At 37.6% G+C, this 25,364-nt stretch overlaps 1 protein-coding gene across 8 annotated transcripts in view; it reads right to left on the reverse strand.

The window, feature by feature from the left end:
* The window catches only part of PTPRK (protein tyrosine phosphatase receptor type K), a 325,563-nt gene that overhangs the window by 101,679 nt on the left and 198,520 nt on the right, over positions 1–25,364 (reverse strand). The window lies entirely within an intron of this gene.

A 25,364-nucleotide genomic window follows, 5' to 3' on the forward strand; every position in this document is an offset into this window, starting at 1 on the left:
GCAATGCTATGTACTAATTATACTAATCACCTTACTAAGCCAGCAGTTACAAAAATGATGCAGATATTAATTAATGTTTATTATTTTGGTAATGAGGCTACTCATTCAAGCAAAAGCCCTGAGAAATATTGCAAAAGTGCTTCTGGATATTCCCATTGTATCCCACTTCTTTCAGACAACCAAAACTTTGCCTGGCCACTGCTTTAAACTGGTAATCTCTGAACTGTGACCTAAGCTCACCTGTTCTCCCCATGTGCGTGTCCACCAGCAGAGGATGTGGGACTCCCCAAGCTGTCATCAATCTTTCATCATCTCTCTATCGTATTCATTTCTCATGCAAGACTAACTTTTATCATTGAACTTAATTAAAATGATTACACAATGAAAATCATGACCATGACTATATATACGCTAGTTTCACTAGAAATACACCAAAGGGATCTTTATACTGAGCTAATGCATACTTCTTCACCAGAGAAAATAGAGCCTGCTCTAGGTACAGCTGCAGCCTTGCGTCCTTGTTGGTGTAAGGTCAAAATAGGTGAGATCATCCAAGGAAGTGAAACATGTCATTTCTCTTTCTGGGCCTAACTGTCCTGTTTAACTTGCATTTATGAAATGAGAGTCCCAACCAGGGTACCAGCCAGCCAAAAGCACAGATGGTATATTGAAATAAGGAAATGTCAATCAGTGTAATCTATTCAGCATGCAGTTTGCAAGACAAACTGCAAACATTTTGTCCCAAGCACCAAAACAACCAAATTCTCCATATTACAAAGGTATTTCTAGAAACATGATGAGTGTTAAGGATCAAAAATTTTGCCTATTTCTTTCCATGATCTATCCTTCCCTTTCGGGGTTTTGGACAAGTATGTTCCCTTTGCCCAGAATTACCGATTTATCATATATATGTGGTGAAACACACAAATGAAAAAACAGACTCCCTGGGCAGTAGCTTTCTAAAAATACTGTATAATGTGACAACAGATATCTGAAGCTGAAAGATATTGTTGAAAAGGTCCTTGAGAGATAAGAGACTTGAAGAGAAGGAGATAAAAGGGCTTTTATAGAATAAACAATGGCCAGTGCTTTAGCAAGTACAGACAGGTAAGAGTCAGTTGTAAACAAAAAAGTAGCAACAGGGTAGATCCACTGATGGAGCTGGTAAGAATCTTCAAAGAATCTGCATTTCTTTGGCTACCATATGTACTTAGTTAAAAACAAACTCAGGTGTTGCTTAGGAAAAGTACCACTAATAAATAATTAATTAAATTTAAACATCAGCCTTTTCTCATATAAACAGCAAATTTATTAAAACAAACAAACAAAAAAAGGTTATATATTCTGTGATTTAGATAATTTTGTGGTCTAATCGAGTAAACGTTGTTTTGTATTTTAGGCTTGTTCTTCTGTCTAAAATAGATTGATTCTTGTCATTTTTTTCCTTCATTATACTAATCCAGGTTGTGCCTCCAACCACCCACAACAGAGGCAGAATTCAAATTTGATTTGAAAGTTTACTGGAACCTCTAAAAGAAGCATAATGTGATACAAGTTGTCTGGTCATGAAGGTTGAAACTATTAGTGTTTGAAGCAGACTTTCAGTAACAGAAAATGCACTACATTTTCATCTTGCTTCCGTCCTGGCGAGTCTTAAAACGCATTCACACTATGGGGTAATGGACTTTCAAAAGAGGGAAGAAAAAAATAAGAACTTTATTAATGTTATTTCTTGAAGAAAAATTATTTTACAATTCTATGCAAATTTTACAAATGTGTCACAGTATCAGAGGAGATATTGAAAAGCATCCTTTATTCACCTGTCAAAAAGGAATGAATGAAAGACAGAGTGTGATCTCACTTTCTCACAACTATTCCCTTCTTTGGCAGAAATTAAACAACTTCTGCAATATTGAGATGGTAATTAAAGTCTGCAGTCTCTCAACAGCTTTGGTAAACTCTGCCAAAATTCCCACTGCTCCTAAAATGATGCTTTAAAAACACAATTTTACTCTCGCCTCTGGGCAACATTTATCTCAGGGATCTCTAGAGGTAAAGACCAATTGTTTTAAACTACCACACCACAAAGTCTCCATCTGTAACACCTCACTAGAAAGCAATCTCCCAATAATTATTTTTTCTCAGATAAAACACCATTGAATTTTTGAGCAGGTTTCCCAAAAATCCCAGCACCTCATTAAAAATAATTTTATTCTAGATAGCGGCAAAAGGAAGTGTTCAGCTACCATATTTTCCTTTCTCCCTCACACTTATGGGACTCCAGCTTCCTGAAACATTTTCTTAATTGTGATTTAATTTTGATTTACACATTTTTTCTGATCCTTTGATATGCTTTCTATACCACTAAACCCCGTAATTCACTCAATCTGTCTTCCCAGTTGTTTTTCCCCACCTTCCCTCTTTCAGCCACAGCTAGAACTTTTATCCAAAATGCCTGGGCATCTAAGTCCTTGACTTCTTGTTTCTTCATTAACCTAATTATGCCAAATCAGCACCCTCTGCCAGGGAGGGAAGAAATAAAACTCTCTCAAAATCTATTCATTTCTTAACCTATCAGCTGGAGTTTCAATAATACTAACAATGGTGGAAAGCCCTTAATATTTTCCAAACGTTAATTACCAATTACTCCCGTGAGACAGGTAAGTGTTGTTAACCTTTTTTTTTAATTTATTATTATTATTTATTTATTTATTTATTTATTATTCCTGCAAGGAGGAAAAGACACAAAAAGGTTAATAGCTTGTTCAAAGCTCCAAGGTGTTTTACTGACAGCACCAAAAGAAAACCGAGTGGTCCCCATCTCCCAGGTCATCTGTGCTCTGGCCACCAGGCAGCAGTGGCTCAGAGCAGTAGCCCTTCAGAGATTTCATTTACACTTGACTTTCCAGTGCCTATGCAGAAATGTGAACTCCACTGCTGGCTCCTCAGCTCTAGTTCCTTCTTAGAAGAGTTCATGCTGTTTTTCTTAGAACAAGTTTGAAAGCATAACAGTGCCCAGACACTAAGTGAAGACCTAAGCATTAAGCCAAGTTATTTGAAAAGCAATAGTTTGGCTTATTCATTTCCAAGTTAATACACTGAGTCAAGTCCTAATGAGGGGGAGGATTTTTAAAGATTTCTTGATTTTGAGTTTAAAAGTGGCAGGAAGCAACACCTTTTTATTGTTATTTAATCCTGTTTTTAAAATTAAAATTGAGAAAGGGGTATTCATAATTTATTTATTTTCAAGTGTTCCTCTGCAATAGAAAACACATTTAACACTGAAGACAGCTCCTTGTGGTGATGGCAGAAAGTATTTTGGCCTCCTGTTGTTGCTAGAAACTCAATATCCTGTGACTGTATAAAGCATGAACATCCTGACCAGCAGGGTCACATCCTCCAAAAGAAACACAGCAACAAGGCATATGGAGGGTTTGGTGGTGTCAGGGTATTGACCTTTAGGTCAGTGAAAATACATAATTCATTCTTCATATGAGAGACTGAAGAAGGAGGGCTTCAGTCCCAGTTTTATCTGCAGACGGTAAAGTACAATTCTTACTAACTGCCTCGTTATGCCCTTCGGTCTGTATGGTTTCCTCCACTAAACCTACCTTGTCCTCCAGAGCCCCTCTCCAGTGGGCATGCTGCTCACTGCCAGACCCCCTGACTGCGGTGGCTGCTTTGACCTCCATGCAGCCCCAGCTCTGCCTCCTGCCCTCGGCACCTGAACTCTGTTGTCTTCCTCCTCCTCACCCTCACCGCCCCTCTTGGCAAACAAATGCTACCATCCGCTCTACGCCTCAGATCCATCACCCAGTCTGACTGCTGTTACTCTCAATTAAAAACAGAAGCACTGGGAGAATATCAAAATAAAAGAAAAAACAATAATAAAAGATCTCTACATTTACACAGACTACTAAGTCCTCATTCCTTATCCAGAAACTGCATTAAGTAAAAGAATTACATGCACGTGCCATTCACTTGCAACAATTTATGGATCAAAACGATTTAACCCAACGTTACGGAATAAAATAAAGAACAGCTTTAGTAATTCTCCAAAGGTTAATAATCCAGGGATAGCTGGCAAAAGAGACAAAACCTGTTGACCCCACACCATCTCTCAACTGCCGGATGATTTAATAAGAAGCTCCAGATAACAGATAAAATGAAATTCAATTTCTTTAGTGCTTGATAAGCAACATGTGATACGACAGGTCAATATCAGAGCCTCTTTGTAGAGATTATCTTCACTTATACAGAAATGGCAGTGAAAACAAAAGCCTTCACAGTTATAGCATAAACAAGGCGAGAGCATGCATTTTCTCAAAATCAATTTTTAATGATAAAACTTATTACCTGAATTACAAATTTCCCATCAAATAAGACTAGGAAAGAATGGTAAGTCCTTTGCTTTTTCAGCCTTTCATTAGAAAGCCTAAACATTGATTGCAATATGCAGTTATCTGCAAGGGGAGGAGGAATTAGGTTTTCTGACCAGCAGGTAGAACACACATTTGTTCGCAGGAAATGGAAAACTATCAGACAAATTTTAAAGCACAAACACTTCAAATAAAGATGGTGCTTCTTGAACGCTGCCATATGCTGTCACCCAGTGCATCCTGCCAGTATATACAATTTTAATTGGGATTGGCTTTCTGATTTCCAATCCCATCCCCCCCCTTCAACTATTTCTAGTAAGGCATTACAATGAGGAGCTGACTTCAAACTTCTGCTTTACCTACACTGACTGAAATTCATATCACATTTCAAGAGTGACTCAGGTCACTTCTATTGGTGACGTAGAAAGAGAAAACTAAGTGGTAGAATCTCAGGTTTAGGAAGGCAAGATAATGCATAAATTCACACAAGTTTTGAGGGAACTACAAACAGATGTGGGACTTATATCGCATAAAAACTCTGACATACAAAAGCAAATGTATGATAATTCGTAAAGGCATAGAGTCAGTTGGATTTAAGATTGCAACCCTTTACTTTAAAATGCAGTTTCTGACCAAACGTCCTTTAATTATCTTGCCCTGAGACTTTAAAATAAAAATGACAGGAAAAAAATGTCCTAATTTTTCTGCTAATATTCTGTCCGAACAGCCACTGGAATTCCCCAGACTTTTCTTTGTGAGAATATGAGCCTCTCTGTCCCGTGGCTTCTCCTGACCTTTCCAGGAGGGGTCTCTCCTTGGCATGTGGGAAATAAAAGAGGATTATTCTTAGATGTCAATGTGGATCTTGCTGCTTCCTCGGTTCACGCAAGGTCCTACAAAAACAAAATGTTCCCAAAACTAAAAAAAAAATATGTTACAGTCCTCCTGCTGTAAAGAATTCTTCTAAAAAGACCACTAATAAAAGCATGTAAGAATGGCACGAGTACACTGGAGAAAGTACAATGACAAAGAAAACAGCTGACAAATGTGTAGTAAGAAAACACTTTCCTCATTTGCTCATTTCAGATGCATTACTCTCAATTATTACTTTTGCTACCAGTGACCAATGAACAGTGCAGAAAGATTTTATATATATACTGACTAAGCTCCCTCACATCATAAAATCAGTTAAGATTGCTGTATATAAAAGCGTATCACTGGTTGAACAGGACTGGACTAAAGTTATCATAAATTTCAACACACAACCGGAGTCTCAGCAAGAGAGAACATCAACTGTGATCACTTCTGCATTTATGTGGGTGATCTGTTAGCATACTCTTTGCCTTCAGTCACTTAAATGTATCATCTAGTATGTAGACATGTGATTTTAAACTCTATCTAAATTCCCTTTATGCCCAAGTCTGAAAGATTAAAAACAAAACCAAACCAAAACAAAACACAGGTACAACATAAATCAGCTGACATAATTTACTTATGGACTTTAGAAAGAGAGAAGTTGAGCCTCAAAAGCACTCTGTCAGTCTCTCCACTGACCAAGAAGGCAACCATGAAAATTCAGAGGTGGACATCTACAGCTGGTCTGATGGCTTGCTCAAAGGCAAGACACATAGTGTGTAGAAGAAAAGCACTGGGGCTTGGGATCTGACACATCCACATTATATAAATATGTTGTATAACCATTACTAGCTGTCTTTTGTACCCTTGAATTGGTTGTCCTCTAGTGGCTGAAGGTACACCACAGAAACTTATTTTCCAGTTCAGTTTCAAAGAAATATGGTTTGAACACGCTGAGACAGCTCTTTGTTTGCAAAACAAAGAGTACTAACTGGGGACAAGGAAGAAATTTCCTCCAAAAGCACACTCCTTTAGCAAAGCTAAAGCACTAATATACCATCTCTCAGTCTCCATTGGAAACAACTAGGCCATGTTATTTGAAAGGGAGCATCCTATAATTAAATTATGTTATGAACAAAAAAAGAAAACCCTAGGTATGTTGATCTGCCCTAGAATACACATGATGAAAACCTTGTGTTTCAAGGATCTAATAATCCAAAAGAATGTAGTTCAGACTCACTCTCTAAGGAATATAAATCATACCAAAAATGCCTAAATTACACTGCAAATCTTGCAGGGAATATGTGTATCCTACTGAGGTATGATTATGGATGCCTAAGTGATGTGCTTGCCAGAGGAATACTTACAACCATACAACTAGAAACTAGGTATAGCTCTTGGCAGAATTTAATCTGTTTGAATATGGCTCCAGTGCTGAAGAAAAGGAATAGTCATGTAACTTCTAAAAGCAATGCATGCTTCTTTAGGAGCTTCTACAGAAAACGTATCTTAAAACAAAGTTGATGTAGGAACATATATGTACGCTAAATAACAATATGATGATAATACAAGAAAGCCCAATTTATTCAGACATCCCAAGAATGCCATGCATTTCAGCCTTATTTCCTTGAAGAGCTCTTTCTTTTTATGACAGAATAGTTCTTGTTTCCTTTTCAAGTTTCTTTCCTCTAACTCTGGCAGATTTCTGAACATTTCTAAGTAGAGTTAAAGGCCAGCTTAGAGTTAAAGGCAAAATCAATTAACAACACTGGCCTTAACTACTTAATGATACTTCATGAATCATTTACTTAGAGCCACAGACTCTTTCTTGCTATCTGTGTGGATTCCTAACCAAACCACAAAAAATCATCCACTAATTGGATCAACATAGACTTTTCATTTGTTATTAGAATAATAACCTATTATCCCAGATGCTCCAGTTTGGGAGCATCTGCAATCCCTCATATCCTAAAAAAAATCCCTCATATCCGGAAACAGGACTTCAGTCCTGCATGTAAGTACAGGTCAGAAAGTCTAACCAAGGTATTCTTTATTTTATTATTCTCCTCCTCTCCCCTAAATCTTGTTCCGTGTCACCAGTTTAGACGCTTGACATTTGCCAACCAAATCTGAAAACTCAGGCTTTTAATCTTTTTAAACTTAGAAGCATAAAGAAATAGTGAACATCAAAGAAAGGCAATTCAAATGAAGTTGAAAGAAACCGTACAATCAGGTAATTTCAGCAGTCAGACAGAAAATGAAAAATTAACAGGTATGCATTTCTGTAATAAAAATAGAAGGAATTACTGATCATCTCTTCTTTCAGATGTGTAACATATATAGAATACAAAATAAATAGGGATGCAAACACACAAAAAGAACCCATTTTGTGTACATTAGCATGTCCATCTATTCCTCACATGAAATATGCACCCAGAATAAATAAAACAATAGCATTTACACTGTACTAGCAGTATAGATTTATGTTGTTGCTAACAAAGGTTATAATGCAACTGCATAAAAATCCATGAGATTTTTCCCTTTTCATTTCATCCAGCAACTAACTTATTAAGCCAGTTTACAAATCTCTTATTGACCATGTACCTCAGGGAGCTGAAAAAAACGTATGAATTATTACATAGATAATCAGTTGTACTACACTAGTTTCAGTAGCAGTGAGAGGATATTCAATATATTCCAGAATATACCTTTTTGGATGCAAAATAAAGCTGTTCCTACTTCAGAGGTATAGCAAAGAGATTAAATATAACTGCACTACTGACAATTATTTGCCCATTCCCTCTTGATAGTATGTTTATTCTATTGCCTCCATGCATGATTAATAGTTTGTGCAACCTTCACATGTAATCAATAGCTGTGAAGCCCCGTATTAGCTTTAGAGATTAGACATCCCTTGATAATAAATTCAATTGATTCCTGCAGTTTAGCTGCAGAAATCCCACAACATTTTTTTTTTTTTTTTTTTTTGAGTTTAAATTAAAAGGAGATATATAGTCTAGGAGCAAAGAGGAAAAGCTGCCATGACCTCTATAAACTCATTCCTCCAGAAGAACAAAACTGTCTTGTATTGTAAAACATGAATCAGCATGTCAACAAGCATCAATCTGCAAGAGTAAGCACAGGGAAAGCCTGACATTTTAAAATTCCTAGGAAACCTATCCAGGACTGCGATGGTGGAGATTAATTGTCTAAGGTCAATTACAAAATTAACAGTGATAGGAATAAATGAACCTTCAACATAAAAAAATAACAAATTAATTAGAGACATGGTTCTATTGAACATGAATGAAAGACTCATCACCTAAAATAACCCATATATATAAATACAAAGAATTTATAATACATATTTGCATACACATTTTACCCACTAACCTAGTGAACTTAACCACTTAACACTATGAAGAAAACATTTACAAACATTTACTTGAATACAAATCACCACATTTCTAAGGTGATATGTTTTTCATTTCTCTCCAATGAACATTCATAAACATCATTTTATATCTTTGTTTACAGACAATGTATTTGGGACCTTAACATGTTTTCAGTATTGATGCAAAATGCCTAAGTTGGAGTAGTGTGAATAAGCAATATTCTATGGATATCATGTCTTCTATGGATATCATTAAAGCTTTCTTTCTCTAGTGTATAAAAATATTGGTCCTTCAAGTCAGGAAAACTATATACCACCATATGAAATAGAGTGACCACAGTCACAGAACACAGTCTATAAGAAACAAAAACAGAAAATACAGAAGAGAGAGTTGGTGAAAGAACTATTGCCACATTCACCTCTGATGAATGAGAATTGAAAACTGGAAATGAATGAGAAATTAAAACTGGAATTGAAAGCTGGAATCATGATACTCACTTAAAGTTTTTACATACATGTATGCATGTGTGTATGCACACAGGCATTTCCCTACATGCAGATACAACACTTATCCCTCAAACCGCATCCTCTCTCTGCACACTTAGTGCAACATTCTCAACTCACTCTGCCTCTGTTCCCATTTAGCCCCACCTGGCTCCTGGTGCCCCTGGGGCTGAAGCCCCTTATCCCCACCCACCCCTGCAAAGAGCAAAGGATGAAATTTCTCTCTGCTGAACTGCCTACAACTTGGTCCTTCCCATGCTGTGTTTGTATGGCAAAGCCTACCGATAGCTGTCATACTGTGCTCTGGCTCTGCCACTTTGACCAAACCAATATATAATGCAGTTATTATGCACAAATTATACACACACATATATATCTGTCATCTACTGTGTATTATTAAAGTTGGCTGAAACAAAAATTAATCAAGTGGCTTAAAACCACATACCATAAATGACACAGGCAGTGCTACTAATAACATCCCTTGTTATATTATTACTGAGTTTCTACTGTAGATGTCGGTACTCAAGCAAATCAGAATAAGAAAGGATGTATGAAATGCCCTTTCCCACTTATAAAGATACTCTGCCTACAGCAAATCTCAGTTTTCCCCTCCTGGAATACATCTCATTTGTTGCTGTTATGGCTCTCATTTAAATTTTAGATGAGCAGCATATGTTCAACAATGGCTGGTATCAGGACACGATAAAGATCTGAGTTTGAGATTCTGATCTACCTAAGCCTTACTGCAATGGAGAATGGATAAAACCAGATTTACAAAAATCAGGCAGAAACTTGCATTGTCAAAATTATTTTTCCTTTAAAAAACTTAGATGCATAGGATAAATTATTAAGGACTGTAAAAATACACTAACTTACTGTTATAGATTCAAATGATTAAAATAAAAAATGTACAACTGAGCCCTCCATAAATGCACATGAGGATTTTAAAATATTCACAGGATCAATGGAAAATGCAACATTTAAAGCCAACTGAAGCTTCATAAATCTATTGCTGAATCATTCAATGCATATGTTGTCTACTTCTTGTTCTACCTGTGAAACAATACTGGTATCGATTGTTATTATTAATATTGTTATTATTTTACCTCAAATGTCCAAACTTGTGGCTTCTATTGGACAGAAAAGTTTTCCTTAAGTACCTGGAAATTTATTTAGTAAATTGGCTTTATTTTGTTCATAGGTTCATTCAAAGCTAAGATAGTACTGTGAAAATGTAAGAAAGCTTGTGTTCTTCTTAAATGAAGACAAAAATAAAACAGATGGGCAAAAAAAAATAAAATCCTTTGGCATTAAAATCTTAAAGAAAATAAACAACTTTCAAAGGTACTTAGAACTCTAAAATACTGCTAAGGTGCCAAGCAGGCAAATTCTTTTTAAAGCTAGATACCTGACTACCATGAATTTTACCACCTTTGAATTTTAATGAAACTTTGGGACCTAAGTCACTTACCCACCTGCAAAAAAAATAGTATTACAAATTAAAAAAACCTTCTAAAAATATTGGTCAATGGCCAATGCCAATTCAATATCAAAATGTGATGGCTTACCCTGTGTAAGGAATCCTTTTTCCTTATGCATCTAGCATACTTTTAGCTGATATTGATTACAAAAATTTTATACAATAAAAACTATTCTGTGCATTTTAAGCAACTCCATTTCAATTCAACTGTCCCTTGACATATCTAAGACAAAAAATGTATTGTTGAGTAAACAGGAAAAGCACTGCTATAATTTTCTAATGTAACAGTCATTAGATGAGAAAATGTAAATAATTAGAAACTACAGTCTAAGCTTGTTAATTTTCAGAGGAAAAAGGCTTCTCTGAAAAGTCCTTTTACGTGTTTGCTTTCAGAAAGGAAAAGGATGATAAGGATAAAAAGCTTTTTATTTTGGCTTTATTTGCCCACTGTCTGGGCAGAATTCATGTGTTGTTGGTTCTCTTTCCTGCAATCATCTGGCTACAAAGGTTTTGCAAGGCCATTGTGGGAATGGGGACCCAGTCCTGCAGAACCCTGTGGTCCTGCAGATGCCATTGCTCAGACCGAGTCCAGGTCTGTAGAGCGGAGCTCTTGAGCTCCTTTTCCATGCTGTGGGATAGGGGCCTTGTGACAAAGAATGCAAAAGTAGTGAAAAAGCCTCGCTCACCAATGGAGGCACTGGCAAGCTGTGGAAGTACTTTCTAAAATACACTGTGAGCTCTAAATAATATATTTCCATTTAACATTTAACTGCATAAAATACTCTAAGAAGAATTGTCCTGCTGCTCATGTTCAATCAGCTAGTGTTTCTCAGAGCTATTGTTTTCTGGCTAAGCAGAAACTTGGAAAATGTAAAATAACTCACCTATAGCAAAACAAGGTAATTTGTTTTAGAAACAGCTTTCGCTTTGCAAAAAAGGTGGCAAAGCTAGCAATTTACTGGACCCAGAAAAAGAAAAGGATTTTAGATTTTGTTGATAGTAACTTCTACTCCTTTTAAAATGAGATGTTTTGTATAAAATGTGATTAATTAATGAGCAGTTGATCTTGCTTCGTACAGAACAGATGGTGTTGCTAAATGCAAACCCAACAAATGTAGTTTTCATTCACATGCAAATGTAAAGGATTAGTTCTTCACTGGAAAAAGAGTCACCACTCTTTACTATGTCTTTTCTTATTCTAGGATATCTATCCAGTCCATGCTGTCAGTCATATTGAATAATTTTACGTTTTTACTTTCAAAAAGATATTGTACTAGCACAGTTGTCTTGGCTTCACAGTTACAGCAAAGCAACTGCTGATGTGATAGTGAGACCAGCACTACTCTAAGTCACCCAAGAGAGTGTCAATCATGCTTGCTGAGTAAGTGGAGCATTAAATTATTTTTTTATGCTGATGTTGTACATGCTGAATCACTGTCATCATACAATCACAACAGAATGCAAAAAAGAAAGGCAGCCAATTAGTCAAGTCAACGCCACACAAGCACACATGGGATAATTTGCAAGTGCAGGCTAATTGCTGGACACCAGCTTCATGTCACTTAAAATAGATTTATTGCTGAGTGTAATAAATGCTCAAGAATAAAAAGAACAGCAATCTCCTCCTCCCAACTTATTACTGAAATACTTAAAAAAAAATGCTGTCTGTTCACAGTTTTAGAGCTAGCTTCTCTGCTGTAATTTTTTTTAACCTCTTTTAACTGTTTACCTTTTAGAGAATGGCATAACGCACACACAGGCTATCTACTACCATCCTGTCTTGTCGTCACAATCAACCCACCAGTTCATAACCTTTACTGACAATCACAAAAATCTGCTGGATTAAAAATCTGCTGTGGAATGTCTTTAATATCTCTAGAAATATAAAATTCCTCAGAACTAGTTGAAGACTTACAGCTTGTGAAATGGTTTCTGGCTTACATTCCAAATATACCTGATTCTTTTGCTTTCCCTCTCAAAATGACCCTATTCATATTCCTACCCACACCCATTCATACCAGCTACTGATTACCAGACTTAATTTCCCACTACTGGCCACATTCTTTATAACCATATTTTCACTTTCTCCTTGAATTGACTCTTGAAGTTATGACAGCCTATGCCTTCCCAAATGTATTAGACAAAATTATAATACACAATTACTTGAGATACAACCAGGACAACAACAACAAACAAAATACTCATTTGCTTTTCCCAATAGTCCCTCCATGTCTTGCTTTTGACTTGCATGACTGGAATAGAGAGCGCATGACAGTGTCATAGAATTCAGCTTGGAAGGGACTTCTGGAGGCCATATAACACAACTTCCTGCCCTAAACAATTATATCAAGTTGCTCAGGAACTCATCCAGCCAATTTCTGAATATGTTCAAGGAGGGCGATTCTTTATCTTCTCAGGACAACATGCATACGATATGAATATACCCAAATATAGAATTTATACATGTAAATGCAACTTCAAGTCTCGGGGTGATTTCTACTTGGTGTTTGGAACAAAACTCCAGAGGAGCAGAGAATTCCACAGTTTCCTACAAAACCTCAGACTCTACCTTCACACCAGAAAGCACTCCACTTAAATTTTACCTTGTTTCACCTTCTCTGACATACAGCTTTGCAGTTCACAAAATAACAGAAGCATTGCTTCCTATAAAAAGATATTTTTTATTGAAGTATGTGAGTTAAATGTGCAAAAAATTTCGAAGAGCAGAATTTAGGTCTCATCTTCCCAAACTGCCTGATAACATCATATACTTTGCTCATTGCCCCATTTAGATAACATCAGGCACTTTGGGAAGATGAGAGCTAAATTCAACAGAACTGATGAACCCCCTTTACTCTGGTCAACGTATTTTCCACCATTATTTAGAGACATTTGACGAGGGGCAGCTCTTGAAACAAAATGGGTTGAGGTTAAGCTGTTTAATTTAATAACCCTTGGATTACTATACATATCTTCCAGAAATTTGTAGCTGTATTTTTTTCTTCTTCTTTTCTCTGAGAGAGAGAGAGATTAAGTTGTTTTTAACTTCTAGTGGATGTGGTAACAATTCAAGAACAGATCTCAATCATTACAAGTGTGCACTGATGCAACTAAGTAATTGGCCTTCTTAAGAAAAGAAAAGATGGGAAAGGCCATTTAAAATCTGAACATACAAGACACTGAAGCCATTATTTTCACATCTACACAAAATCATACATGTCAGAGTCTTGTGAGACACTGGCTAATATCCTTACACTTTTCTGATCTGTTCTGCCACTGTAATAAGCACTATGATTAATGAAATTTATGCTTTCAGTCTGCTTTAACTGCTATACTACCAAAGCAGTGCAGAGCTCTTTTCAGCATTACAACAAAATGAGTAATCTGTATTAACTGCTTGTGAGCAAAGGTTTTTATGCAGCGATTGAAGAGGCTGATAGAATATGTGACTTTCACAGCTAAGCATTTAAATCAAGCCAGTTACTGTCAGGGAGAACTAGCTTACTTAACAATGAGGTCTACCATCAGATATTTCTGCCAGGCTACAGTAGGGCTTCAATGCTGGCTTATCTAAGTGACACATGGTCTGCAAGAATGAGGGCATGTACTCTGAAAGGAGAGAGCACAGGTTGTATTTCAAGCATAACTCCTGAATGGTTTCAGAGAAAAAAGTCACCATGGCTATAGAAATTTCAAAGCAAAGAGCAAATGCTCTACTCACAATTTGTTTCCCAAGGAATGATCATCCCTCAAGAAACACATGCAGTAAGTATTTCATCCAAAAAGGACAACAGACTGCTTGTCCTCTTTTGGACACAAATGCTATTGCCTAATTAAAGCAGGGTATACAAAATGGCACTTCCCTCATTTGCTGAGGAGTTTGCTGGGGCTTTTAAAACTATTCTCTGTTTAAATGTACTTTTTTTTTTCTCTAAGGACAAAAATCTCATGGAAATTTATCTGAAATTTCTGCTTGTTTTCTTTGTTGTTGCTGGCTCTGAACACTCATTCTTGCTTAGCTATCTTGGTCAGACCATGACTGAGCAGTGCGCTAGGAAAACCGCAATCTGCCATAGAAAGTGTTCAAAATACTCTGAGTTGGTTGGTCTACTGATCAAATTTACCTAAATATAAATATAACTGAAGAAGTTCTCCAGAGACTCATAAGAAATTAATTTCAATTAAATAGCCTACAAACCAAACAGCTTTGTCTTTAATAGAACTTGTTGGGAACAGTTTTACACTACATGCATTTTATGCAGCTCTTTAAAAGCCACATTATAACAGTCAGAATTTGGCAGTTGCGAAGGTCAAGCAGTCAAAGCCAAAAGACACCAGAATATGTTGATAACAATAATAGGGACTAGTTGCAAAGGTAGGTGAAGTTGCAAAACTTGCATTGATTGCCCTCATCTCCATTTGAGCATGAAAATCCAACAAGTTTAATTTCCCTAATACTCCTTGAAAAAAGACAAGATGAGAAATCATTTTAGCGATGCTGTTACGAAGTAAAAACAAATGACTGAGCTGTAGCTATGATTACAATTATGATTATACTTTGGTACTGCACAGATGATAATATCCTAGCATTATGTGGTTTGTGCTACTGCTTGAGTTCAATTTCCTTCAGATAATGTATTTGGATTCCATAATATGCCTCTTTGGTGAAACCAATGAATCCAGTGATAATTCCTCACAGAGTTATAATTTATGGCAACTGTCTGTTTCCACCACTTTTCTCAGTAATTTGTTCCAATGATTAATAGCCTCACTGTTAAAGATAAATAAGTGTGCCTTACTTCTAATTTGAATGAGCCTGGTCTCAGCATGCAGACATTAGAGCTTCTCACATTCTTCCACCTTTAGAGTAAAGAAGCCTTTTGTACCTGGCAGTATTTTTTCCCCATATACTCTACAGTGTATACATATATAGTGCATTCCTCACCTCCCACCCTCTCTCTGATAGACTTAAACGATCAAGATTTTTAAGCCACTTACTGTGAGACTACTTGTTAAGCAATGACTCCTGTTTTGGCACTCTTATTCCTTCCTCCCAAATATTCATCACTCTGTTGAAAGCCTGGCCACAGGATGTGCATGCAAAATATCAATATTTGTCATACACAACTTTGCTCCTCTGTTTTTGTCATAGTACTATACAAAGAACTATTGTTGACTGCTTAGTTACATCCCCCTAAAATTCTCAGGTTTCGGTGCTACTTCTGCCAAATGAATTTGTTTATATTTACATGTAGGTAGTAAGACACAGTATCTGTACTCTCTCTTCCTTAAACTATCATAGCAGAAAAAAAAAGCAGAAATCAAAAAAACAAACCTAACCCACAAAGCAAGTTCATAAGTAACAAAATTCTGATGAGTTTAACATCATGAACTTATGCGGTGAGCTATCTTGCCTTTGCAGACCCTCATTTCACAGCTTAAAATGTAATCAAAATATTAAAATTTTGTAAGATTAAAAATAAACACAAACATCTAATGTAAGTGTCAGCAAAACTTATCTGCAAATATCTTCACTAGTTTACTTTGCTCATTGCCCCAAATTTAGAATATGCATCTACAGATTTCTGTAATTAAAATGTGACAATTATGCCACATTATCATCTGCAAAGAAAAATAAAAACAAATCAGAAAAGAATGTCAATGCAGGGGGAGAGTAGGTCATGCTGTCTCCCTATATAAACACCACAAAAAGGTCATGTTTGACTGCAAAAAACAATCATACTTTTTTTTTTTTTTTTTTTTTTTTTTTCCTTAAAGACGAGTGTCTTACTGAAAGTCACTGAAGCTTCCCCAAGGACAGCTTGAATTAGAGTCAGAGGCCAAACATAAAGACACCTCTCTGAAACCTAATCCCCTTGCCCATTTAAAATGCTCCTGAAGCTTCTGATCAAGAAAACACGCCACTGGGATCTCACTGGCAGTTTTTCTTGTTTTTCTTTAGTGTTTTCAAAAACAAATAACTGAAATATCTGAACAAGTATCAACACAACTAAAATAAAAGCAGATGGGTTCAGTTAATCTTTTCCTTTTGCTACTTTACGTTAGCTTAGATTTTTTCCCTTCCAAAATACTATCTGCTGGCATTATCAACAGTCTTTAGAAGACAAAAATGCATTTGAAATACAAGTGCTACTGCTGTTGGTTTAAAAAAGGGAATCTTTGTTGGTTTACAAAAGGGAATCTTAGTCATCCACCATCTTTCTGGGCTATTCCTGTATGGAGTTTGTCTAAGAATGATCCCTGTGTCATTTAAGCTGAGCCTGCAAGCATAACACCTTTGTTGATTCCATTACTGTGCCAAATTTGTTCAGATATTAGCTCCATAGAAAAATTAAAAAAGTAAGTAGAGCTAGGCAAGTATTACAAATTACCTTGAAAACATTAAGGTTTTCATTCAGCATACCCTATTTCCAGTCTCCATCTTGTCACAGAACAGTAACTTGCCAGGGTCTTTCTGGAAGCGTCTGACAGCTCACCATGGTCTCCAGCAGACCCTATACACCCACTCTCATTCCTTTTGCCATAAACAACTCCCTTCCCCTGCCCCACCTGTCTCCTTTAATCATCATACCCCCAAAATGTTCCCCAGTAAAGGCTCAGGTATGTTGGATTCTACTACCATAGCATCTGCAAAAACATTTCCCAGCTCTTGACTTGATCTGACAAAATTATCAGCAATTCCAGATACTTGTTTGCTGGACCGAGACAAAAATCTGAAGTATTTTACATTTTATTACTTGCAAACAACAGATAAAGAACCGAGGCAGTCTGTGGGCATAAAAATGTCATGAAATATTTTTATATTCTTCACAACAAACATTTTAAAAATCAAGACGGACATACTTCAGACTCTCCACCGTCTTCTCTCCAGAAGTGCCAGGACCTCCCCTGCCTTCCCCATGTTTCCACAGCTTCAGCCCACCCAAATGGGGCATCTTGGTAGCAGTCTTGTCTTGTACAGATGAAACCACAGGGGACACAACACCACGTGGAATTGTGACTGGGAGAGCAGTCTCCCAGACCCCTGTGCCCACTGCCCTGCCGCACCAATATAAGATGTGCTAGCAGAGAGGGAACATGGCAGAGGCACTAGTAGTCTACAGAGGTACTAGTCTAGAGGTACTAGTAGTCTAGAGGTACTAGTAGTACTACTAGTAGTCTACTAGTAGTAGGCCTACACCGCACAAATGATTGCCTCCTTACCTACTTTCCTGCAGTCTTAAAAATGAATGATATTTATCAATAAACAAGCTGTTTGATTGACTTTTTTATCTTTGGTCAAGACTTTAAATGACGAACTAAGTAAGGCTTAAAAAACAGAATTTAAGGAGAGGAAATTTCAGTTTGAATTAACACAGAAAAAAAAAAAAATCCCCAAGTTTTTACTCTCTTCTACTTTACATTCAGAACTGAAGTCTGGGTAAAACAAGACAAGATATGTAATAACGACACATTACAAACCTTCCAAACACCTTAGGGAAAAAAACATGAGTTGTGTTTACAGCTAACTCATGACACAGTGTACAAATACTTGAAATTATTCTTTGTGCTTTACTTCCCCTCCTCCTTTGAACTTCATTTGTCAATACATTGACAATCAACTTACCTTTAAAAAGCTGGGTTCCTCTAAGTGTTTTTACTCTACTAAATGAAGCAATTATTCCAGTTGCAAATTCAGCCAACCTGCTTATTCACCTCCGCCAGCAGACAGTAAGTGTACTGAACACTTATTAATAATCACATTTCAGAATCAATTTCTTGCCATTTGACAGATGAGGTCTGTATTTCCATCTGCATCTTTCAGCTGTTTAACAGATATCATGTCTCGTGTCATAGTTACCAAATTTCCTGGAAAGCCTCCTCTGACACATTTTTGTATGTGTCATTAGCAATATCAAACACCAGTTTTGTGTACAAATATTGCACTGTTAGCTTCCTTCACAGGTGTGCTACCCACAGGGTAACTGAGAATATAAGGAAAACATTAAAATCACTTCATTTTTTTTCCCCCAAAATACACAGAACAAAGCAATACTTTACAAAATGTGTGTGTGATGATGGTGGATGTTAAAACTAATGTTTTGATAGAAAAACTCTAAAGCTTTCTTCATAAATGCAAGAATGTTAAAAATTTTGTAATAGTAACTGAGTGTAGTATAGATGTAGTAACTCAAGTTAAATAATCTTCACAGAAAATTAATTAATTCCCTGGAGTAGTCCCAGAACTAATAAATCACTACTTAAAGCCCTGATACTGTTTCTAAAACAGGTTATGTTTTGCCAGCCATTTCTGTCTCTAAATGCCAGCCCAATAAACCCAAACAATCAAAAGGCAGAATGCTACTTTGTACTGGAAATAATTTTTACCTAAACAATAGCTGACAACTTTTCAGTTGATTTATAATCTGTTTATAAACAGTATCCCAACAAGTCCACATCTACACACTCTACATTTACTCACAAAGAAACATTACAATGCTTTTATTTAAAAAAAAGCTAAGAAAACCATGAGAGAAGCCTCTATTACTGTCCTACAGGCAATGCAAGCTAGAATTTTTAGATTTTTTTTTTTTTTTTTTTTTTAAATAAACCTTGGAATTATGAAAGTGAAAGAGTAAAACTACAAACCCTGTAACGCAAATATTCCTGTTCAGCATACATGGTACTTCAAAAATTAGAAAGTGAATCCTAACCCTGAAAAGTGGGTTCAGCAGAACTACTTAATGCTAAAACAGTAGGAAACAATTTTCCCTTAGCGCTAAATTACACAGTAACCTGAGTTGCTTAAACCAAGCTTTAATTAGTTAGTTTTACTACATGCCCACAGCATAATGAAGCAGCCATCCTCAACAGTTTATTACCATGCATGATAACAAATGAATAAATAAAAGGAAGCAATGCAAATATTTAGTTTTATATTCTTTTAACAAAAAAAAATGAGAAAAAAAAAGGAGAAAAACTTGTATGCATTTCTAGTTTCTTCTGGAATTTAGAATGCATTTAGTATAATGTTGTTTCAATTTCTTCAACTGTTTCCTTTTATTTCATATTGCATTATGCTTTCAGGCTTCATAGTACATAAACAATTCTTTCCCTCAACTATATTGGATCAAGTCCATAACATTATTTTATTTTCTTAAATATGACACTTCCACAAGAAAGTCGTGCACTATCAACAACCCTGTTTGCCTCTAATGCATAACTGGTAAGTTAAGCAGTATTTGTCAAAACCACTTAACGATGATTTAATTGTGTACGTTCAGGACAGCCTTTAAGTTCTGTAGTATGTCACATTATAAAGCCAATTCAGATTTTTCTCTTCTTTAGTCAGAATAAAAATTGAAAAGAATATTTTTAAGAGTATAAAAGAAAGAAATTAAGATATAATCTGTTCACACGTTCAGATATTTCAAAACTGTCAGAGAGATAATCAGAGATGGAAGAGATGAAACATCTGCTGTGGCAACAGAGGGACTCAAAATGATTGAGCCAGCAAGAGCAACAAATCCACAAAGTGAAAAAAATAAACCAAGGCCTCGTACACTCCTTTCACATGGCATTTGTTTTGCATTTGATATTTACTTCCCAGCTACTTCACAGGAATTATTATTAAATAAAAGCCTTCACATTTGATATGCCATGAAGTTACTACAATTATTCTCTGATAATCCTGACAGCTATTGTCGACCTTTTGCCATTTGCCGTAATTTTGCATAACAAGAATAATGCATGTGACATTTTTACTACAGGAAAATTTATGAAAGAGACAAACATTCTAATGATCAGGAAAGCTGCTTTACGCTCCAAGCCTTGGGATTCAAGCACCCATCGAGATGGACACGAGTGACTCTGGCTGTGCAACCCACACCATGCCTTGCACCGAGAGTGAGCCAACAGCTTGTAATGCTGCATGCCACCCAGGCCTTGCCAGTTCTTGTAAGCTTCAGAGTAGGCTTTTTTACCTCACAAACACAGACAACCTGTGCTACAGTGTTCAGTTGGTCGCGCCTACCAACAATAAGATTTCCTACTTGGATCTACTTCAATTTATCTCCAAGCCAGAAGTTCACATACTTGCTTCCTTCCCCTCTCAACCCCATTTCTACTCCCTCCTGGCAACTCACACCTTGAGTAGCACCACTGCTTATCCCCAGACCAACAGCTGAAAACTGTGGCTGGCCTTACCATGAAAGCAAATGTACTTCCTTCAATGTGGACATAGTAAGTGTGATCTCCTAATCTGGTGTTTAGACTGCTTACACTGTTGTGACAGCTCTGACTGATGCTAAACCAAAATAAAAAATCAGGCTATGAACCTAATTCCTTTAATCAAAATCAGGAAATGCTGAAATGATAATATTGATATAAACCCCAGGTTTTGACAGTTGTAGGTACCAAATATCAAAAAGGTGAAAATTGAGGATCAACCCTTGCTCTTAATCAATTATCTTATCCCTTCCATCTGTGGAAACAGGAAAATTTCACTAACTTCCTATCTGCATGCCAATTTGTTTAAGGCCAATTTTAAATGTAAGGCATAAAACAAAGAACCGTCAAAAAAGACATTTTGTTGCTTCTGTGAGTGTTCTGTTTATGCAACTTCTCTTTGGCAAACTTTGTTATACAAAGCTCAAGGTGAACTAATACGTTTTCATTCTATTAAAAAAATAGTTACAAAGCGAGCATAAACTTACAATCTACTTATTCATTCTTACTCTTCTGGCCACAAGTCATCACAATCTGTACTGGAATCCAATCCAAATGACATGCAATTTACTCTTACACATATGAAAAAAAAAAATTAATTTGGGGAAAAAAAAAAGGCAAAAATCAAAGGAACTCTTCATACCAGATGTCTCTTCCTCCCTGAGCGACTGCCTATTTGGACTTTGCATCTCTCAAACGTCAAAGTGAATTTTAAGCACATTGTAATATTTGGTGGCTTTTTCCAGAAATCAGTGTAGAGATTATATAACACCTGCTCCTCTCTTTCACTTCGCTTTCTTAGATTTGGTATCAGACCAAGGAGCTGAATTTAGTTTCCCAACATCACGTGCAAAAGGAGAGCCATTAACCTCCTTGTAAGTTTATCACTACGAGTCACTTTGCAGAGTACCTCTAGTGTTTAGGGACACCTCATTTCATGATACAAGGGCAGTTAACACCTGTAAAGTAATTATATCTACCAAATGTTGTTGGCCCGAAATATGAATATATAATTGTGCCTGCCATCTGTTAATTATACTAGTCGAATCACTTATTTAATCATATACATTTACTTGACGTCCACAAACTTTTTAATAGCTTTCACAAATGCTATCCTGGCGTTCAGGCAGAACTAAGCTGCTGCTGCGGGTCCCCACAGGGGACACCCGGTTAGACACGTGGCCAGGTTTGGCAGCGGCTTGCCAAGACAGAATCACAGAATCACACAGAATTTCTAGGTTGGAAGAGAACTCAAGATCATCAAGTCCAACCTCTGACCTAACGCTAGCAGTCCCCACTAAATCATATCCCTAAGAACCATATCTCTAAGACGTGCAGGCAGTCAGCACTCGCCGCCCCTGCCTGCTGAGAAATGGCAATGGGGGCAAACGGGGACTTGCCAGCAGAGGCACGGGCATCGCTTGAAGGAAACGAGAACAGCTGGAGCGAAAACACGGGGAGAAGGGAGGACGCTGATGGGCTGGGATGGGGAAGGAGTGATGGAGAACTGGAATGATGAAGGATGCCTGAGCTCAGGTCAATGATCTCTTCTTTTGAACAACTAAGGATAAGAAATCCATGCAAAAAGCGTGGTATGTCTGCAACTTACTAATCATGGCTGTATTGCCTACAGCTTCAACACTGAGATCCCTCTGTCCTCTCCAGTGCTTCAGAAGCACCTACCATGGCTGTCCAGCCGAGGCTGCTTCAACACCTTGCAGAACCACTGGTAAAACCGAATTCTGCTGTTCTACAAGGATAAGAGTGGATACAACTTGAGCTGCCCTGTGACAGCAAAACACAGTTATGTGGCAGTGACAGGACCAGTTCCCAGGGATGTATCAGTGAGTCATGCTTAGAAGCAACTTCAGGATTTCTGGGGGGGATCTTGGATGAAATCACCTCCCTCACATCTCAGAGCTAGTTCTCCTAGGTCTCTGCAATTTCATAACTCGACATCTGCATCCCAGCCCAAACAAACTCCTTTCTGCCTCACTCTTACTCCCCATGACACTCAACACATGTGCAAGGTGACTGAAGGGAAAAGCAGACTGTGGCTTGTCTCTTTCTGCCTAGGAAGGATAAGGGCTGCAGGTAAGTCAAGATTCCCCTCATCAACACAACTCGCCCTTGGCCTTGGGGTAGCAGCCAAAGCAGGGACAGGCATGAAAACAGTAAACCTACAGCCACACCGTTTTCCAGACATATTTCATGACTTCCTACTCTGACCCCATATGCAGCCACCTTGTAACTAGCAAAGTGTGTCCAACTATAGTGAGCCTAGGAAACCTGAAATGAAGAAAATAAAACAACTTACTGGAACGTGTAGCATAATTTTCCAGAAAATTGCTTTATTATCAGGAAAGGAGAAAATGTTGATGTGCATGCATATTTTGGAGATCAGCAACCTAAATTACTCTGAAACTTTTGATGCAAATTTCAATGTCTTCATGATTTCCTCTGTGACTTTCTACTGCAGATACAGAGCTATTACAATACTAATCAAAGAACTACTGCTAACCTGGCACTGCAGGAAACGGTGTCCCCAAGTTAAAAATAATGATCTCCATTTTAAAATTCTAAAAATTAAAATTTAAGACAGATTCTTATCATTTGTACATTTAAATTGCTGTTTTAACAAGATGATATTTGCATGTGTATGGACATATTCTCGTTTCCTTCTGTTTTGGAAGGGAAAAAATAAGAACTTTAATTAAGAGAAACTTAAAAAGAAAATCCTTTGTATCGGTACATTCCCAGCAGGTAAGAAACATGCATAAAAATTCATGCAAGTGTGAAGGTAGATGTCATCTCACAAAAATCAATTTATAAACCAGTACAATAAAGTGAGCCCCATCTTATCTCTCCATTCTCACAGCTGGTTATATTCCACACTGCTTAAAACTGCTGACCTTTCCTAAAGCTGTCTAAAATTTTCCCCTGCTGCTTGAATATTAAACCAAGACTCACAGTTGAACTCTGCTGGTGATCAAGTTCAAATAGCTGGAGCAACATTTCCAACCTGGTTTAGTGGTTATATTCCATATGCAGCTGCACGTGGAATATAACCTGGTTGGCCTCAGAAGCCCAGGAAACAACAGGTACACATACAACAGGTTCAACATTCTCCTCAAGAAACTGACTGCTCGTGGCTTGGACTGGCGTATGCTTGGTTGGGTTAAAAACTCGCTAGATAGTTGGGCCCAAAGAGTGAATGGAGTCAAATCCAGTTGGAGGCTGGTCAGTAGTGGAGTCCCCCAGGGCTTGGTACTGGGGCCAGTGCTCTTTAATATCAATGATCTGGATGAGGGGATCGAGTGCACCCTCAGTAAGTTTGCAGATGACACCAAGTTAGGCGCCTGTATCAACCTGCTCGAGGGTAGGAAGGCTCTGCAGGAGGATCTGGATAGTCTGGACTGATAGGCTGAGGTCAACTGCACAAAGTTCAACAAGGCCAAGTGCCGGGTCCTGCACCTGGGGCGCAATAACCCCAAGCAGAGCTACAGGCTGGGAGATGAGTGGTTGGAGAGCTGTCTGGCAGAGAAGGACCTGGGAGTACTGGTTGATAGTCAGCTGAATACGAGCCAGCAGTGTGCTCAGGTGGCCAAGAAGGCCAACGGCATCCTGGCTTGTATAAGAAGCAGTGTGGCCAGCAGGGCTAGGGAAGTGATTGCCCCCCTGTACTCGGCTCTGGTGAGGCCGCATCTCGAGTACTGTGTTCAGTTTTGGGCCCCTCACTACAAGAAGGATATCAAGGTGCTCAAGCGAGTCCAGAGAAGGGTGACAAAGCTGGTGAGGGGTCTGGAGAACAAGTCCTATGAGGAGTGGCTGAGGGAGCTGTGCTTGTTCAGCCTGCAGAAAAGGAGGCTCAGGGGCAACCTTATTGCTTTAATAAGTACATTAAAGGAGGCTGTAGCGAGGTGGGGGTTGGTCTATTCTCCCACGTGCCTGGTGACAGGATGATAGGGAATGGGCTAAAGTTGCACCAGGAGAGTTTTAGGTTGGATCTTAGGAAGAACTTCTTTACTGAGAGGGTTGTTAGGCATTGGAATGGGCTGCCCAGGGAAGTGGTGGAGTCACCATCCCTGGAAGTCTTTAAAAGACGTTTAGATGTAGAGCTTAGTGATATGGTTTAGTGGAGGACTTGTTAGTGTTAGGCCAGAGGTGGGACTCAATGATCTTGAGGTCTCTTCCAACCTAGACAATTCTGTGATTCTGTGAACAACAGGACAGGTACAACTCAGTGGCATCTCCACCCTGGAGGACAGCAGCTTTGTCTATCAGGCACGTCAGGATTTTTAGCATGACAAATGCAATTTCAGCTTGCCAAAAATCAACAGCACCCTTATGCTGGACTTGCAGTGTTCTTGTAATATAAAAGCTTTTTAATTGTTGTTGGTGATTTTGTTGGTTTCCTAACAATTCAATTCAAAACCCAAAGAAACAAATTCATAGAAATGTACTTGGTCTAATTTCCAGATACCTTGTATTTTCCCTGGTTGTTGAGTAATGTTTATTGAATATA

This window comes from Aythya fuligula, chromosome 3, assembly GCF_009819795.1.
Source record: "Aythya fuligula isolate bAytFul2 chromosome 3, bAytFul2.pri, whole genome shotgun sequence".
NCBI lineage: Eukaryota > Metazoa > Chordata > Aves > Anseriformes > Anatidae > Aythya > Aythya fuligula.